The sequence below is a fragment of the Cetorhinus maximus genome, chromosome 10 (assembly GCF_964194155.1).
Source record: "Cetorhinus maximus chromosome 10, sCetMax3.hap1.1, whole genome shotgun sequence".
NCBI lineage: Eukaryota > Metazoa > Chordata > Chondrichthyes > Lamniformes > Cetorhinidae > Cetorhinus > Cetorhinus maximus.
Window position 1 is genome coordinate 104,150,727 of NC_135888.1, and position 13,112 is coordinate 104,163,838.

The 13,112-nt window shown below is 42.0% G+C and overlaps 2 protein-coding genes across 2 annotated transcripts in view; both read right to left on the bottom strand.

Moving 5' to 3' along the window:
* The window catches only part of LOC144685902 (F-box/LRR-repeat protein 3-like), a 40,353-nt gene extending 35,312 nt beyond the window's left edge, over positions 1–5,041 (bottom strand). The window contains 1 exon segment of the mRNA XM_078550913.1: positions 4,941–5,041. The gene's annotated coding sequence lies outside the window, so the exon portion shown is untranslated.
* Positions 1–13,112, bottom strand: part of tgfbi (transforming growth factor, beta-induced) — a 465,360-nt gene that overhangs the window by 220,489 nt on the left and 231,759 nt on the right. The gene's annotated exons all lie outside the window — the stretch shown is intronic.

Below are 13,112 nucleotides of genomic sequence, written 5' to 3' on the forward strand. Positions count from 1 at the left end.
TAATTCCCCATGACATCATGCTGAGCAACATATGCTTATTCACTGGAATAAGTAATGTACCTCACATAACATCAGAACCATTAATTGAATAAGGTATTTGTGTTCCTATTGCAGAGCATTGTAGCAGTGTTAATATCTTCAGGATCAAATCTTGTTGTTGCGTATATGTGTGGAAACTCTTATAAACAGAAAGTGCTGGAAATACGCAGGTCAGACCTCGTTTGTGGAGAGACAAGCAGACTTAATGTTTCAGGTCAATGGCCTTTCATCAGGACTGACAAAAGTTAGAAACATAATAGGTTTTATACAAGTGAAAGGGGGAGGCTAACTAAAAAAACTAAAGGGAAGGCAGCGGAAGGGTGGAAGACAGGAGAGATTAAATGACAAAAAGGTTTATGGTGCAAGGCCAAAGGCAGCAGTAATGGGACAAGTAAAGAAACAAAAAAATGTCTAGGAAAATTAACTTACCTATCCACACTGTTTCCAAACATCTGAACATGGGACCCTAAGACCAATATCTCTCTCACAATTGGACAATGAAAACAATGGAGCGATTGACTGGTTAATAATCACAATTTTAGGACAAATACAGGCAAACAAGTCCAAATTTCACTCTGTAGACACCATCCCAGTTTTTGCACTACTCCCTCCCATATCCCAGCCTAACAGTCGCCTCACTGTTCTTTCCCTTAAAACAAGATTGCTTCCAGCCCAAGCCCTCCAAGTATTCTCTCACCTGAACACGCATCAGTTCTTGGACTGGCTGCATTAGCAGTAATTTTGGTACCAGATATTGTAACATTGAAACAATGACCCTCCAATCTGGGATGGATTCCTACTTCAGCTAATACCCGTTTGTAACTCTTTTTTTTCCAACCCTTTCTTCAGCCCCCTGTCACTTTTCTTTCTTCAGCCATTAGAAGATCAGAGTCTCAATCTAGGTCTTCATAGGGGATTTGAAATAGAACACACAAACAGGAGAAATGTGCCAGAGACAATGTAGGTAGACAGCATCCAGAGGAGAGAATAGTGGGGTAGTGGTGGTGGCAGGGGGGCGGGTGTGTGTGTGTGTGTTGGCGGGGGGAGAAAGAGGAGAAACTTATAGTGAAGCACACAAAGACAGAGAAAGACCAAAATAACTGGAGAATGAAAAACTCCTGAATTTTGTCTATGATCATTACCATAAGAAATCTACTGAAACATCAAAAGATATTGCCTGAAACTGAAGTTTCCAACAGGCTGCTAGGGTAGGTTTAGGCAACAGCAGCATGTGACCTACACCACTGGACCTGACCTACGAGGAAAACATTAGGATGTAGGACTAACTATGTCAGGAAAACATTAACTTAACAACTTTTCTTTTATAGAAGTTACAAGAACAACAGTGGAGAGTAAGCAGTTTAGTTAACACTGTAAATTAACAGCAAAGCTCAAGTAGTTTATAACTATCAACTAACTGAACTCATTAAAAAAAACTGTTTTGCTGTTGGCCTCATTTTTGGAGCGCTAATTGGATCACATAACCACATGACACAAAAAGTCAGTTACCAGGAAGCCTTATGCAGAGAAAAGGAAATGAACGGCACTGAAGTACTGAGCTGCTTCAAAAGAAATCAACTTGACACTTTTCAAACATTGTACCAGGGGTTAAAATTCAGCTATTTAAATTGGATTCTTCAAAATATCGGAGGAAATTGCTTGTAAGTTTAGCTTACTGCTAACTCCTGCTATGATAAAATACAGAAAATAAGACATCGCTTCCAGATCATTCCAGGCAGTCGTGCAAATACTACTTCCAGCTCAAAGCAGCTGAGTGTTGCACAAAGCTCAAAATTCGCCGAAAAGGACTGCCTCGTACAGGGGCATGCAGAGGCTGAGGCCACATCACCCCAGAAATAGGTATCAGCTACCTGGGTCCCTCATGTTGCTCTTGTGCCAAGTATCTAAACACAACAGGTTGAGCAGGTTCTGAAGCGCCTCTCGGGATTTTCACTCACTTTTAGTAGTTTACATCTGCTACCTTTTAAAAAGTTATGTTGTAACGAAAAGTCTGAGGAAAGAACAAGCAGTGAGCGGTGATTTTACAGATTTAAGAGCTGTCTTGGTAGACTTGTTCACTTTTTCTGGATGTGGCTTGAAGGCTGCTAAATGGTGCCTCAACTTTCACCACATTAATAACCTGGTTGAAGGAATAGCGAATTGTGTGTTTTCAGATTACAGCAAGTTACATAGAAACAAGAAATTACAAGGACTTAGAAAGTGGACAAAACAATGACAGATGAATCTTAATGAGACAAGGTTATCCATTTTCAACTAAGAAAAATAAAGCAGGAGATTCTCAAATGAGAAGCAAAACAGTTTAGTTGTTCGTGCATGCAAATCACAAAGCTGGTGCACAGGTACAAAAGTAATCAAAAACTCTAATCGAGCGTTAAACTTTATCTCAATGGGGCTGGAAAAGAAGAGAAGAAAGCTATGATTCAGATGCAGAAGCTTGGTCACCAACTGGAGTATCTATGTTCAGTTTTGGACACTAAATCTCAGGAAGGATATATTTGCCCCGGAGACAGCACAGAATAGATTCACCAGAATAATAGCAGGGCCTATAAAAAGGTTTACATGAAGGAGGCAGGTTGCATGAATTTGATTTTAAATCCTGAGTTTAGAAGGATTAAGGGGTGATTATTTGAGGTCTATAAATTTATAAAGGGATTCATTTAAGGTACAGACTGAGAAACTACTTCCTCTGGTGGGGGAAATCCAGAACTAGGGATGGGATTAGGGGGATATGATCTTAAAACTTAAACCAGGTCATTTAGAAATGAAAAACGGTAGACAGGAACTTTTCCCCAAAGGCTGTAGATGCTGGGTCAATTGAAATTTCAAGATTAATGTTATTTGTTAAGTAATCAAAGTATAGATCAGCCAGAAACTAAATGAAGAACGGGGCTGCGTTTCCTACTCGTTCCCGACTTTCTTTGATCCCCCATTGGGGTGTACTTTCAGCTGCTAGGTTCTGAGCTCTGGAATTCCAACCCTAAACCTCTATGCCTCTCTACACTGCTTTCCTCCTTTGAGACACTTGTTAAAACCTTAAAATTTTTGGTGACCTGTCCTAATAATAATTAAGAGGTAGGATATATAGATTGGTTACTGCACAGGGGGCCAAAGGCCTGTGTTGTCCATGTCAACTCTCTGCAAGAAAACTCAGCTCGTCCAACTCTCCCACCTTTTCCCTGCAAAATTTCTCTTCAGGTGATTATCCAATACCCTTTTGAAAACCATGACTGAATCTGCAACCATCACACTCTCAGACAGTTCAGTGCAATCCAGATCTTAATCACTTGCTGCATAAGAAACATTTTTCCTCATGTCAGTGTACTCTGGTTCATGACCCTTCCACCAACAGGAACAGTTTCTCCCCACCTACTTTGTCCAGACCCCTCTTGATTTCATACTCCTCTATCAAATCTCCTCTTAACCTTCTCTCCTTTGAGGAGAACAATCACAACTTCCCCAGTCTATCCTCATAACTGAAGTCTCTCATCCCCAGGACTATTCTTATAGATCTTTTCTGCACCTTCTCCAATGCCTTCACATCTTTCCAAAAGTGTGGTGTCCAGAATGGGTTGAACCAGTGTTTTTAAAGATTCACTAAAACTTCTATACATTTGTACTTTATGCCTCTATTTAGAAAGCCCATGCCATATGCTTCTTTAACTGCTTTTTAAACTTTCCCTACCACTTTCAACATATACCCTCAAACGCCTATCCTCATTTTTCCTACAAAAATGTATCATTTCACACTTCTCTGCATTAAATTTCATGTCATATGCCCACCCATTCCACCAGCCTGTCCATGTCCTCTTGAAATCTATCACTATCCTCCTCCCAGTTCATAGTGCTTTCAAGTTTTGTGCCATCCACATAAGTAGGTGACAATGAGTTTCATGATTGTAGAGGATGAGTGTTCAGCAAGAACTAACAGGATTGAGCATTTGAAGTTGAACTTTAGGTCGATCAGAACACCAAGATTTGCAAAATTTGATTTGGCCTAAAGGGGTGGCCAATGAACTGAATGAAGTCAGTGCCAAGGAATCAAGCAGAGTGTATGTCAGAGGTCAAAAGTGAGAACTTTGGTTTTTCACAATAGTCAATTGGAGGAAGTATAGGTTCATCCTCCAGTAAAGCAGCTTTAAAGTTAAAAACATATGTTGCAGTATTAATTTTATTTTTACTGATTGTAAAGGATATTCCAAGTAGGCTGGTGTTAATGGCCAGGCCCAGAGGCAAAGTAAGTTGTATGACAGACAGGGCATTTTCGTCAATGATGATCTACAGTCAGGAAAAACTCATTGGCCTATATAATTCAGGGAGAGCTCACTATATAGAGACCAAGTGGCAAAATTGTTTCTCTTCCCTAAAAAACGATGGAGGCTTGTTAAGTCAGTGAGAAGGGATGTATAAACAAATGACAAGTTACCGACGCAAATGCAAACACGTCAGAATGGTGTGTATGAAGGTTGCATTAAGGATCAGTGATTTTGGACAGCATTCAACCCTTGCTTAGCTTTCCCTTTACAAACCTGGCTGATGATTGACATCCTAAGTAACCATGGCAACCCTAGTAGCGTTGATAGCTGGTTACCTACCATAAAAAAAATCTCATTTAAACTGTCGATTCACTAACGCTCGCCCAAGCTTCCTGCTGCAAATTCATGCTGCGCAACAAACCTTTCGCGCGAACCTGCAGCTTCTCAATCTGGAATCTGACTCGATTCTTACCAACCCAGGGGGGGTCTACGCAAGAACGTAAGGCCCAGGACCCATGATTCAACCCCACACGCACTTCCAAATATAACACGCCAAACCTTCCTCACCACAAAACAATAAACAAGTTCATTATGATAAATAACAACAGGAATTGTTTCCCTACTTACTTTCCTATTTACTGCGCCACTTTCCCACCTTTCAATGGTCATTTACACAGCGCCACCGCCGCCTCCTCCCCACCACTACTACATCAGTCACTCTGATTGACGTGAATATTAGCCAATCAGAGGTCAACTGGAAAAGGAAAACCCAATCCTCATGTGTCAGAGGCGGGCAAAACTGTTGTGACCGGAATACACACAAGGTGCAGGTGGAGGCTCGATAATGATTGACATTTCGACTAACCAATAGAAAATCTCTTATCGCCAGGGCGGTTCAGAAACAGTCACCAATGACGATAACTGGAGGAGGCACGGTGGGAAGCGCGGTGCATGGCTGGAGTTGGAGTCTGATTCCCAAAAAACGCTGCGTGAAACGGTTTTAATAAACTACAATCCCATAACACAACGGTGCCGGTAGAGCCGTTAATATAAAAGCAAAATATTGCGGATGCTGGAAATCTGAAACAAAAATAGCTGGAAAAACTCAGCAGGTCTGACAGCATCTGTGGAGAGGAATACAGTTAACGTTTCCAGTCTGTATGACTCTTCATCAGAACTAAGGAAATAGAGAAATGAGATGAAATATAAGCCAGTAGAGGGGGGGTGGGACAGGTAGAACTGGATAGGGGGCCAGTGATAGGTGGAGGCAAAGAAGAGATTGCCAAAGATGTCATAGACAAAAGGACAAAGGGTGTTGACAGTGGTGATATTACCTAAGGAATGTGGTAATGGGGACATTAAAGGTAGCAAGCAGGACAAGCTAGTGGCAGATGGCCCTAGTGGGGGTGGGGTGGGGGGAAGGGATCAAAATGGGCTAAAAGGTGAAGATAAAACAATAGATCGAAATAAATTTAAAAGTAGGTGGGAAAAGAAATATATATATATTTTTTTTAAATTATAAATGATTGGAAAAAGAGGGATCGGAAAGGGGTGGGGATGGAGGAGAGAATTCATGATCTGAAATTGTTGAACTCAATATTAAGTCCGGAAGGCTGTAAAGTGCCTAGTCGGAAAATGAGGTGCTGTTCCTCCGCTTTGCGTTGAGTTTCACTGGAACATTGCAGCAGGCCAAGGATGGATATGTGGGCATGAGAGCTGGGTGGTGTGTTGAAATGGCAAGCAACAGGGAGGTCTGGGTCATGCTTGTGGACAGACCGAAGCATGACCCAGACCGCTGTCCACAAGCATGACCCTGTCGCTTGCCATTTCAACACACCGCCCTGCTCTCATGCCCACATGTCTGTCCTTGGGCTGCTGCAATGTTCCAGTGAAGCTCAATGCAAACTGGAGGAACAGCACCTCATCTTCCGACTAGGCACTTTACAGCCTTCCGGACTTAATATTGAGTTCAACAATTTCAGATTATGAACTCTCTCCTCCATCCCCACCCCCTTTCCGATCCCCCTTTTTCCAATAATTTATCATTTAAAATTTTTTTTTTTTTTTTCCACCTATTTTTAAACTTATTTCGATCTATTGTTTTATTTCCACCTTTTAGCCCAGTTCCATCCCTTCCCCCCACCCCACCCCCACTAGGGCCATCTGCCACTAGCTTGTCCTGCTTGCTACCCTTAAAGTCCCTATTAGCACATTCCTTAGATAATATCACCACCGTCAACACCCCTTTGTCCTTTTGTCTATGACATCTCTGGCAATCTCTTCTTTGCCTCCACTTGTCACTGGCCCCCTATCCAGAGCAGTTAAGACCCGTGTTGAAGGTGCCAGCTGTCACAAGTGGTTTAAAGTCATGTCTGTTTGGATACCATAGGTTTGTACCGTTCTTTCCACGGTGAATGCTCTCCTCTTTCCATCATAGAGTGGGCTCAGGTTATTTTCTGTGGGGTCCACCATGATCTTGCTGGAAGTTAACATTTCAAAAATGGAACCTTCATTTTCACTCGTTTCACAATTTCACTTAAGTATTTGTTTCCTCTCTTATTTCCCAATTCTTTTTCAAGCTCCTGAATCTTTTCATTTAGTTCAGCAACTGCTCTGGTGAGTTCAGTTGACTTTGTTTCGGAGTTATCTGCAAAATCCTCATACAAGCTTAACAAATTCATCTGGGCATTCAGTTCCTTTTGAAATCCTTCTTCCATGGTCACTTTCAGATTCTTTCAATTCACTTGTTAGATCCTCAATCTGTTTATTAGGATTTTCCTTATCTGCTTTTAAAGCCTGGGTTTGCTTTTCCAAACTGTGCATCTCATCTTTCATGTTTTTTAAGATTGGATTGAAGTTCAAGAATTTCATCAGTTTTGGTTATTAATTCTGCATTCAACCAATTGCTCTGATACATTAGCAATTCCTTCTCCTGTTTTAGGCATTTTCCACGATGCTTTATAGAGATTCTGATACTTGAAGCTCATCAAGCTCTAATTGAAGAGCTATCTTCATTGAATTTGCTTTTACAAGGTTATCGTTTCAGCGTTTCTTGTTCCTCTCTTAAGCATTATACTTCCTTTGAGTGATACTCCAGTGTTCTCATCAGGTCTCTTTATTCATTAGCAAACTCATCTTTCGTACGCGAAAGTTGGTTCTCTACGCTGAACAGTTTCTCCTTACCAGAGCTAATTCCTTTTTGCTATCCCTCAAATTAATTTTTAAAAAATTTTACTTCTGATAGTTCTTTTTAAGATTCTTCATACTCCTTCGTGAGAACTTCTACTTTCTCTTGCAACTGTTAACTTTTTCTGGACATCCTATGTTCTAGATTTTCATTTCAGCCATGTCATTTTTCAATAACTCAATGGTGCTCAGTGAGTTTGAGGCAACCAATGTTTTTCTTTCTAGTTCCTTAATCTTCAACGTTGGATTTACATTTTCCAATCTTATTTCTTTTCTTTCTCCACTTGCACCAGAGCTTTGTCCTTGTCCTTCATTTAGGTTTCACTCTTGGCCAGTCTGTCTCCGGTGAAGTCTTAGCTTGTTTCTCCTCTGTAATCGTGCTACTCATGGCTTCGTTATCCGCTTGCAGCTTGGAATGCTCTGTGACTTTACCTTCAATCAGAACCAGATGACTTTGCACTGCCACCTGCTGTTGCAGTTTAGGTAATGTTGGTATTTTCAAAAAGATCGATTTCTTAGTTTACCATCTGATTCTCGCCTTCTCTTTCCTCATTGGCTCGTGCACTTCATCATGCTGACATGTTCTGCCAACATCGTTGGGTTTGCTTAGGTATTGAGTTTTTCACTTTTGTTGCTTTATTGGGGGTGTTCTATCCCTCTTTTTAAGCTCTGCAAGCTCCACCACTGAAAGATTAAAATACTTGTTAAAGGCTTTTAATCTCTCATCAAAGTCGGCTGAGGAATCATCAATGCCTTGCATTAGGATCACTTCTCCTGCAAAACTTTCCTGAACACATATAATATTATATTGATATTATCTCCTGGGTACAGTTTCCGTGGTCTATCAATTTCTCAGATCACAATGAAGCCCTAGAATACGAGTGCCTGACATCCCTTAAGGCTTTCTACCAGCCTGTCTCTGTCAAAGGAAGATAAGAAGGTTTTCCAGACCTTAGTGACTTAAATTTATTCTACAAAGTAAATTATTGATTTACCTTTATCTTCCCCTTTTAAGTCCCCTTAGAGCCAGGCATTCCAATGTTCAATAATTTTAGCAAAGAGCTGACACAAGTTACAAAAATGCATTCTATTTTGGTAGAATTGACTAATTGGAACTTTATAAAATGCTGGTTAGGTCACAGCTGGATTCTTGCATACAGGTCTGGTCACCACATTAAAGGAAGGACCTAATTGCTCTGAAGAGAGTGCAGAAGAGATTTACATGAACGTTGCCAGGGCTGGAAAATTGCAGCTATGTGAAGACATTAGGTCGGCTGGGGTTGTTTTCCTTAGAACAGAGGAGGCCGAGGGGTAATTAACTGAGGTATACAGGATTATGAGGGGCCTAGATAGGGAAGACTTGTTTTGCCTAGCGGAGAGGTCAATTACCAGGAGGCACAGGTAGAAGGATTAGAGAGGATACTAGGAAAAACATTTTCACCCAGAGGGTGAGTAGATGTCTGGAATTCACTGCCCAGATTTGTAATTGAGACAGAAACCCTCAACTCATTCAAAAGGCACCTGCATCTACACCTGATTTGCTGTAAACTGCAAGGCTATGGCCCGGGCGCTGGAAGGTGGGGTTAGAATGGGCAGCTAGTTTTTTTTTTCAGCCGATGCAGACACGATGGAGTGAATGGCCTCTTTCTGTACCGTTACTTTTCTATGGTTTCTAAATACACCAAATGAGCATAAAATGTATTAATCTGGACTTCGTCTGATTTACCTCTTAGTCCTGATGTACTCCAGTAGCTTAAAATTTTCTTCTCCATGATGACCACTTTTGCGTCTGATTTGGTCCTTGTATCAGGCCAAACTTGATTTACTATCCATGGCTCTTTTCACCTCAGTGGAGTACAGCTTTAAATCTTGTATCTTTTTTAGAGATGGCACTGCTCTAACCATTTTTTTTCAATGCTCCTTCCCAAGCTTATAGGGTTTTGGTGAGCTCCGGTGGCAATGGCAGACTCAACCTCAAAGAGATCGATTTCTTGCAATGAATTTTTTAATCAAAGGTTTGGGCCCTTAAGAATGTTTGAGTATTTTAGGGGATTAAAAAGTGATTCCTGGCATTGGCTGAGTTTTTAACCTTCGGTTTTTTTCAACAGGGCTCTGTCATCACCATGTTGTAAGGGGTTTTTCATTAGGTCTCACGAAGAGGTTCAGAGGCTTGTAAGATTAAAATTCTAAGGGTCATATTAACTCTGTTACTCTCTCCGCAGATGCTGCCAGACCTGCTGAGTTTTTCCAGCAATTTCTGTTTTAATTTCAGATTTCCAACATCTGCAGTATTTTGCTTTTATTTGAGTTAACTCCGTGCTTACTTCTACACAGTCTCTTAGACTGACATGTGACCATTTACATCATTGTGGGCAGCACTGTTCTCCAGTCCCACATTAATCCTTGCTATGCCAAAAACCCTTATACTAAAAGCTTGCGTATAGTCAAGTCTACTGGTGATTTGATGGCCATGTTAGTTCCCCCAAAGCTGTTAAAAGCAATTCCTTTCTCATGTATTAATGTAATAGCTTCCATGCTTGAAATCCATTCTCATGTCTGAAGGAAATCTTTTCAACTTTTATCTAAGTTTGTTCTCTGCATGTGGGAAAAGGTGGCAAAGCCATATTTATTACCCATCCCTGAAAAGGTGGTGGTTGGGTACTCCTTGAACTGCTGGGGCAGAATTTTATGACAGTGGGATATTACGTTCCCGCTGTCGTCAATGGGATTTATAATGGCTCACTGCATTTTACAGCCCCGTCCCCGCCAAAAAGGGGCCGTAAAATTCTGCCCCTGCAGTCTACTGTGCCCAAAAGGTGGAATCCCTTTCCAGGGTTCTGTTCCCTGTGTACAGCTTCTTGTTTGACCTATCTTCGTGTGTTAATCTAGAAATTGAGTGGTGTCGTAAGGGTTTGTTCATTAGGCCTCATGAAGAGGTTCAGAGACTTCTAAGATTAAACACTGGTATTTATTAGTAACACACAACTAGATACATAAGTACAAAGTATAGCCCAAACTAGGAGCTAACTTCACATTGATTCCGTACAGCTGTCTCCTATTTACTATCATGTATCTCTCTATGCCATACTGTGGGTGGCACTATTCTCTAGTCCCACATTAAACATTGCTATGCAAAACACCCTTAAACTACACCTGCGCCCTAGTCTTTACCCAATACATTTACAGTAAAATCTTTTTTTGTGCTACCCCTTCTCCCCAACTCCCCCAAGTCTCTGACTTTATAAATTCAGATGCTCTGCAGGCAGGACAATTCTTCCAGCTTGCGTTCTGGTCATATTTGGAGGACTGGTAGGCTTAGTTGCTTTGGGCAAGCTTTGTTGCCTTGGAGTTGAAATTGTAGTATTGTGTGTTTCTGGCATTTGATTTGTCTCCATCTGATTTACTTAAATGTATAGTAGGAGGTTGCCTCAAGGGATGAGGAGGAGACTCCTTCTGCTGTGCCTGATCATGCCTGCTGAGATATGTACCAGATATGACCTTGGTTGATCATTGTCTCTCCAGACAATGACGCCTTCTGTTTCAAAGTCCCTGACGTGTCACCTTTGTGTAACTGTGGCAGGTTTCTAGTGCGGTACCTCCTATTGTAGGTGGAAACCTGCTGTTGCCTGTAGGACTGTTCTCGATGCTGAATGTTTCAATAATCCTTGACTGCCAACCCTGGGTTTAATTTCTTTGGCAGCATTGGGAGTTGAGTGCAAATTTTCCTGCCCATCAGGAGCTTTGATGGGGCCAATCAACACTGCAGCTGGGTGGATCTAGATGTTAAAAGCACCACTGGGAAGTGTTCATTTTTTTCTCAAAAGGATTTTAAAGGTGCGGACGCCTCTTTCTGCCCCACCGTTAGATTGTGGATACCTTGGGGAGCTGGTATTGTGTTGAAAGCCATAACTGGTGGCAAATTAGTGAAGCACCCATTTGCGAAATGTGGGCCGTTGTTGGACACCATCTGTTCTGGGATGCCATGGCTCGCAGACACTTCCTTCAAGGACCTAACAACTGCCTCTGTGGTCGTCATGTGTAACTGCTTCACTTCGATCCATTGAGAGTAATAATCAACCATGATGAGGAAGGACCTGCCATTAAACATGAATAAACCCATTCCCAACCATTCCCATGGCCTGCTAGGGAATTGTGTGGGGATAAGGGGCTCCCTCTGGACACATTTGTGCAGTGAGCACACATGGCAGTTTGAGATCATTTCTTCAATTTCCTTTGATATTTCCAGCCGCCACACTGCAGACTGGGCCCATGCTCTGCACTTTGTAATGCCCAGGTTGCCTTGGTGGATTTATTGGAGCATCTCTGGCCAAAAGGAGGCTGGAATGACCAACTGTTCGTTATGTACTAACAGGTCATCTATCACAGTGAAGTGTTTCTCCTGTTCAAAACATATTTTCATGTCATTGCCACCTGGCGTCTGCTATGACCACCCTTGTTGACAGTAATGACAGGTGCGGACAACTCCTCATGCCCTCAGTTGGATCTCGCAACTGCTCCCGGCGTATTTGCTGAAGCTTTCCTGAGGTAGCTGGTTTTTGTTTTCTCACCAATTGGGAATATGGCTCGATCTCATCAACTAGGTTGACCTCATGCATCACAAGAAGATCGACTGTGGCCCTGGATAATGTGTCTACAGTTGTTTGGTGTTTCTCTTGAGCATACAATTTATCATATGCAAAGCACATGAGACGCAAGTGGAATCTCTGAATTCTGTGGGGGGTGTGGGGGGGGGCATCTTCGCAAGTTCCTTGTCATCGAACAGTGAGATCAGTGGTTTATGATCAGTTTCGATGGTGACTTTCAGGCCAGTAGTGTAATCAGAGAACATCTCGCAAGCCAACTTGACTGCAAGAGCTTCCTTTTCAATAACAGCGTACCATATTTCTGTGTCTGACAGTCCTCTAGTTGCATAATACACTGGTCAGCCACATACATTCAGTTGCTCCTGGAATAAAACTGCCCCTAGGCCTGTGGAGGAGATATCCGCTGCTATTGTAATGGGTAGAGATGGGTCATAGTGAACCAGGATTTAAGGTGAGAGCAGCATGTCTTTGATGTGACCAAATGCTTGCTCTTGGTGCACATCCCAGCACCATGCCTGGCCCTTTTTGAGAAGGTGCCATAGGGTGCCACCTTGTGCCAGGCTGGGCATAAATCTTGCTTGATCCCTTGTCATGTGACCCTTTACATCACACTGTGGGCGGTACTGTTCTTCAGTCCCACATTAACCTTGCTGTGCCAAACACCCTTATCCTACATGTGCCATTAGGCTATTTTCCATAATGGCATCACTGTGAAATTCACTCTTGTCCTTCTACAATGCTCATGAGCAAGTGGCTTTTAAATGTAAGCAAAGTGTGATTTTTACAGAGGTAGCAACAAGAACATTGGACTATCAGTCAATCTGTGACATTTTTTGCATGTTCATATATGCCTGGTACATTTTGTCATTGGCAATGTGATTTCAATGGCACCAGTAGGGTTGTATTTTTATTCAAAAACAGAATTACCTGGAAAAACTCAGCAGGTCTGGCAGCATCGGTGGAGAAGAAATCAGTTAACGTTTCGAGCCTTCACGGCCCTTCGGCAGAA